The sequence below is a fragment of the Pteropus alecto genome, unplaced genomic scaffold, assembly GCF_000325575.1.
Source record: "Pteropus alecto unplaced genomic scaffold, ASM32557v1 scaffold335, whole genome shotgun sequence".
Taxonomy (NCBI): domain Eukaryota; kingdom Metazoa; phylum Chordata; class Mammalia; order Chiroptera; family Pteropodidae; genus Pteropus; species Pteropus alecto.
This window is the reverse complement of record NW_006436757.1, coordinates 130,439-137,000: the sequence shown is the minus strand read 5'-3', so window position 1 is coordinate 137,000 and position 6,562 is coordinate 130,439. Positions and strand designations below refer to the sequence as shown.

The 6,562-nt window shown below is 38.9% G+C and overlaps 1 long non-coding RNA gene across 1 annotated transcript in view; it reads left to right on the top strand.

Annotated features, from left to right (window-relative positions):
- Nucleotides 1-6,562, top strand: part of LOC112481186 — a 16,719-nt gene extending 10,157 nt beyond the window's left edge. The window contains exon 3 of the long non-coding RNA XR_003046827.1: nucleotides 6,285-6,562. This is a non-coding gene — a long non-coding RNA (uncharacterized LOC112481186). The remainder of the gene's footprint in view (nucleotides 1-6,284) is intronic.

The window sequence follows — 6,562 nt, the reverse complement described above, 5'->3', positions numbered from 1 at the left end:
GTTAGATGAAGCAAGAAAAGGGACCAAGGGATTGATTTATTTATCTATCTATCTATCTATCTATCTATCTATCTATCTATCTATCTATCTATCTATTTATTTTAGGAGGGATGACTTGAGGCTGTGGAGAAGGAGTGGCAGTAGAGAAGGAAACCTCACAGGCCTAAGAGAAGGAGTGAGGACCCCAGTGGTGGGTAAGGATGGATTTTAGGAACATGGATAGAAAGATTAGTTTTGCTCAGAGGTCAAGATGTCTTTTTATGAAAATAAAAGGAGAAATAGGAAATAGGTGAAGACACTGAGTTACGTTAAAGAAATAGGAAGGAAAGTACTTTCTATCTGCTCAGACAAGTAGGAAGGAGAGAGGTAAAGTAGTTTAATGGGAAGAAGGCAGATTTGGAGTCAGATTAGTAGACCTGGGCTGGGATTTTAGCTTCACCATTTCAGCGATTTGTCTTTGGGAAAATTCCTTCATATCAGTGTCAATTTCCATATATATAGAACGGGGGAACTAGTATCTACTTAACAAGATCAGTGGGTGGACAGAAGTATATGATGCATCTATTACAGTGCCTGGCACATAATAAACACTTAAAAATAACAAGTATTATTAAATAAAGCCATTTTCTGAGTGGGAAAAATTAAGTAGGACATGGACATGGATTAGCTCCTGTGAAAAATGGGAGATAAAAACAGTAATATTTATTGGATTTTTTTTTCAGTTCTAGACTTTACATTTAATTTTTATAGATTTTATTTCTCTGCTGAAATTTTCTGTCTCGTCATCTATTTTCTCAAACTTATTCATTGCAATTACTTCAAAGTCCATGTCTTGTAACTTCAGTATCTGGATCAGCTGTGGGTCTGTTTCTATTGAGTATTTTTTTCTCTTGGTTTTCAATCATTTGATGATATCTTTTGGTACACATGGTAATTTTTAATTAAATGACAGTTATTTCTTATGAATAATTGTAGAAATAGTTTGCATCCCTGGATAATGTTGAGTTTCTTCAGATATAATTCACTTTTATTTCTGTCAGGCAATTAGAATAGGGGAATCACTTTAATCTGCCGTGGGATTGATTTGAAGCTGGGTTTCAAACTTAGTGTGTACTGACCTATTTCCAGATTGTCCTTTGTGCCAATTAGCAATTAACTCAGCTCCAGACCCACCCTTTGCTTCCTGCTTTACAATACCAGAGCTGGATTCTATAAATATTTCTCTTTTGCCAGCTGGCACAATGTTAAACATTGTCAGTAGAGGGTGCTGGAGGAACACTGGAGGAGGAAGAGGTCTCTTCCAAGTTCTGATGTTCCTTTGGCCAGGCTCCAGAGGCATGCACGACTTCTAGAGTGCACAGCCGCCACCATGCCCAACAGCCAACAGCTTTGCCTGTCACATTCTTAGGTGACTTCTCAGTGAATTGCAAATGATGAGGCATCTCCCCATGAATGCCTTTCCTTTGCATTTCCTTGGGCAACTCTGCAGTGAGTTCTGAGTTACAGCAACTCAGCAACTCCTCCACCAACTAGTGAGCCACAGCTAGGTCCTTTTAAACTAGGTCTGGATCTCAGCCCTAGGAGGGAGTTCCCCTTAGATATTCCATTTCAGCCCAAGGGGTAGTGGCTCTTTCTTATAACTGCTATTCCTGTATTTTAGAATTCTCTTTTCTTTTTTACTAGCTAATCTCTCAGTAATTCAATACCCTATTATAGTTAATACTTCTTTATGTTAAACTTTCTTGGTTCAAATTCTTATGTGATATCTGTCTCCTGATTGAACCCTGACTGATACAGCTGTAGACCTAGGGTCTAGTTCTTCAGGGGCTCTGACTGAAATCCTGGGGTATTTATTAGAGCCCTCTTTTTTGACAGGCTTTTAACTCCAATTTTCATTTCCTCGGTACCATAAGTTTGCTGAAAGTTCTTCGTAGACTCTTACTAATTGGGGTATTTTTACTTAATAATTACTTAATAATTGTGATAGACAGTATTCTGTCTACCACATCTCGTTTCTCAGAACCATACATTCTGGTACTAGACAAACAATACCATTTATTTGTGACTAGGTCAAAGTATAACCTCAACATAATATCTTCCTGATGGTGAATTCAATGGTTATTCAATAAACCATTTCACTAATCTATAAGTGGCATTGTTGCAGCAAAACCTCAGAGAATATGTGGGACATGTGAAATTGGATATAGAGTAAAGATGAAGCAAAAGGAAGTGAGATTCCTTCCGCATTCCAGCAAGGTAAGCTAGATGAGGTTCTGAGGGACCAAGTAGCAGTCTCTATAGAACAAATTAAAAGTGATAAGGAATATGGAATTTTAGGGTTGGAGTTTTGCTTCCAATGGCATTAGATAGCTAAAGATGGAAGAACAACAAACTTATAACACAGACTATCCACCTCAAAGCCCAGAAGAAAATATAGCACAGTTGCATGCATTTTTCTATCTGTAGATGTTGGTTATAAACTAAATGCTGAAACTGATCTTGACCGTTGTTAAACTGCAGATAAGTTTACAGACTTACCAGGATTCTGCAGTGAAAGTAAAAATAATGATCTGGAAAAAGATCAGAATCTTGACAATCCAAATGTGGACATAAGAGAACTACAAGTCTTGAGAAAATCCAGTCTCATCGTTCCATTTGAAACATTTCACTGTGTCTTTCTTGCAGAGGGGAGAGTGAGACTCTCTGCTTTGCTGTGTCCTACCCTTTCTACCTCACCTCCTTTCGCTCATCCTTTAACCAGGATGAACCTGAAGCTGAGAAGCAATAATATGTCAAAGTAAATAGGAATGATGCCTTGAAGGAGCCACAGGAATTTCCTAAGGCAAAATCTAGGGAATTCTATGTGATTATGAAATGGAATGTATGTGATCATGAATTTAATTGGATCACAAATTTATCCAAAAAGACAGGAAAAAATTTAGATTGGACCACATTAATGGCAATAATGGTTTATAATGTATGTTGTGAGTGCTTAGCCCACAAAAAACTCAGTATTCACCATTTTAAATGTCTCTGTGGTTTTGTCCTTTATCTGATGGTTTAGGAAGAGTATGGTTGCCGAGATCCAGGTTACAGTGAGGACTCTGAGTAGTTGCCGTAGACAACATCGTGGACAGCATCCTTAAAAGAGGATAACCATGAATTTCATAAAGCTGTTTCTTCCTAATTATGAAAGAACTTGATTTTTACCTTTAATACACAGTAAGAATAATTATGTAGTAAGTCAAGAGCATTCTGTATTAGAGAAACGAGATAATACAAGTAATTAGATTTTCAGATAATCCCCAAACTTTATTTCTCTAGTTGACAGAGAAGGCTAATTGACCCCAGTGGCCTTTCTCACCATTTTCCTTAGTAATAAAACCTGTCGGTTTTAGCTAGACATATGTCCACTTGGAATAAATATGTTTCCCAGCCTCCCTTGCAGCTATTTGTGACTAAATTCTGGCCACTTGGAAGTAAATATAAGTGGTGTAGAGAGGGAGAGGGTGTATATTCTTCTGCTTTTATTTATTTTTTGTTGGTTTAAATATGAGTATGATGGTTATATCTTGAGCAGACATTTTCCATGAAGTGGAATGCTAAAGATGGTGGAGCAGCAAGACAGAAAGAGCTTGGGAGCCTGATAGTTTTGAGCCTGTGTGGGGCGCCAGGCCCAGCTGGTCCAAGGTCTGGCTGTGATCCAGGATCTTAGCTAGGAATAGGCCCCAGATTTAGAATGTTATATTAGGGTAGTAGGGCGCCTTTACCTAAAATATGTAAACATACCTCAGCTTATTGTATCACGCATGTGTGGCTGAATGCCACTATGCTATGTGTGGAGAAATGCGGTCCCCTAGAGAGCAGAAGGGGAGAACAGAAAGGGGAGCAGGAGAAGTGCGCGCAATACTGCGCTCCCCCCAATAGAACTGCACTTCTAGAAACAGAACTGCGCTCCACACAAAAAAGTTGGTGCCTCCCTTTCATTCTCATGTCAGCCTTTTGTGCATTCTTCCCACTGGGCGTCTCACCGTTGAACCTTCCCTTCTCAATCAGCTCGGCACTGACACTGTGCCTACCTGCAGAGCCTTTGCATGAGAGAGAAATAGACTTCTATTTCACTTAAATCACAGATATTTTAGGTTTTTATGTCATGCACAGCCAAGCCTAATTCTAAGAGATACAACTAGTTATTTAAACATCATCTCTTAGCAACTGTTCAATTGGTCAACAACTATCTTCTATCAATCACTGTATCCCAAAAATTAGCATGGTTTATGGCACATAATAGATGTTCAATAAATGTGAGAAATGGAATAGACAATGGACAATAGCCAGACCATATGTAACAATAGACTCTGACACACAATTTGCAGCAGCTAGCCCAAGAAACCAACCCATTATCTATAGTAACCAGCCCAGGAAGCCAGTTTACTACAGGATGCCCTGCTTCCAGGTTTCCCACTCACAGCTTCCCCATACCAATATCTTCCAATTACCATACCTGAAGCCTTCTCTTTTTTCTACTGTAAAGCTTTCCCACTCTTTTACCTGACTTTGAGTCTCTGCCAAAATGCAAATGATGATGGCTAACTCCCTTGCAATAGCAAGCTCTGAATAAATAGCTTTTGCCTATTCTCATTTTGGTATTTGTTTCTTTCCCCATGTGTTTATGAAATAGATGAAATTTGAAAAGTAAGAGACTTTTAGATAAAAAAAGACAAGGTCCTCTCAGAGAATTTTACACTCTAGTGAGGTGTACAGACATTAAAGAAGTATGTACACAGTTATTGTATTATTGGGATATGTGTTATGAGTGCTATGAGAATGCAATGAGATTGTAGCTAAAATATGTAAAGATGAGTAGAAGTCAGTCTACTACTAGAGATGAGTAGAAGTCAGTCAGGCAAAGAAAGCTGTATGTAAAGAGCGATCCAGGCAGAAGGAACAGCATCTGCAAAGTCCTGGATGCAGGAAGGTCTTGGTACATAGCAGGAACTGAAAACGTCCAGCACCACGAAGAGACTGTGCCCACAGTCCTGATGACTAGTTTCCTAGAACCACTGTTTTTCATTCTTCCTGAAGCCTGATTCTACTTTTCTGTTAGTTCTACGATCTCATCTTTCAATATATCTCTCTTTTGCTTAAGTTATACAGAGTCAGTTTCTGTTGCTCCTAACCATTGATAGTATTGCTTTGTTACATCTCCAGAATTATTGGTTATCGTTAAACTCTTTTATTAGTATATAACTTTTTCACATGTTTACATCTTTTCTCCCAATCAGATAATATACACCTGAAGGAACTGCAAAGTTTTGAGGTGATTTGTTACACAGCATTTGCTCAGGCTTAAGGTCCAGGATATAGGTGATGAAATCTGGGCCATTGGACCTGAGCTTGGTGCCATGATGGGATGAGATCTGGGGATTATGGGGAGGGGATGAGTGTGGGAGGGATGTGAGTTGTTGTGACCAGCAGGTAGACTGTGACAGATTGTGTTTTCTAAATGTGGACACATGTATGTGTTTATCCCATTCTATGTGCTCTTCTTTTAGTATAACTAATACTTCTTCCACCTAGAGGTGTTATCTAAGTTCTCACCCCTTGATTCTGGCTAGGGGCTTGTGACTGCTTTGACCAATGGCACACATCGACTTTCAAGGCTTTCTTGTAAAAATGGTGTAGCTTTTGCATGGAATGTTCTAAATGTGGACACATGTATGTGTTTATCCCATTCTATGTGCTCTTTTTTTAGTATAACTAATACTTCTTCCACCTAGAGGTGTTATCTATGTTCTCACCCCTTGATTCTGGCTAGGGGCTTGTGACTGCTTTGACCAATGGCACACATCGACTTTCAAGGCTTTCTTGTAAAAATTGTGTAGCTTTTGCATGGAATGCGCGCTCTCTCTCTCTCTCTCTCTCTCTCTCAATGCTTGCCATGTTGTAAGAAAGCCTAAACCACATGGAGCAGTCAAACATGTTTGGTACAGCCAGTTGCTCTAGTTAACATCTCAGCCAACAGGCAATGTTAACTGTAGACATATGACGATTCTAGCTCCCAGCCTTCAAGATCCCCATCAGACATTGTGGAACAGATAAGGAGCCTTCCTCACTGCACTCTGTCTGAATTTCTTACTCATCGAAACCACGAGTGATAATAAATGATCATTGTGGTTTGAAGCCACAAAATTTTGGGAGTGATTTGCTATGCAGCAACAGAAAATAATACATTGTGTAAAAACCTGAAGTGTTCATTTGTGTTTAAAATTTTTCACTATTAGCTTCAAAACATATTACGATTTTTGGAGAACTAGAGAGATGGCTGCTTGAAGACTCTACCATTGCTGTCTTTGAAGATGGTGGAAGGGGCCATGAGCCAAGGAATGCAGATGGTCTCTAGAAGCTAGAAAATGGATTCTTTCTTAAAGCTTCCAGAGAGAAACTCAAAACTGCCAACACCTTCATTTTAGCTCAGTGGGATCCATGTCTGGCTTCTGACTTACAGAACTGAAAGATAATAAATTTCTATTGTTTTAAATTACAAAAAAAAAAAAGACAT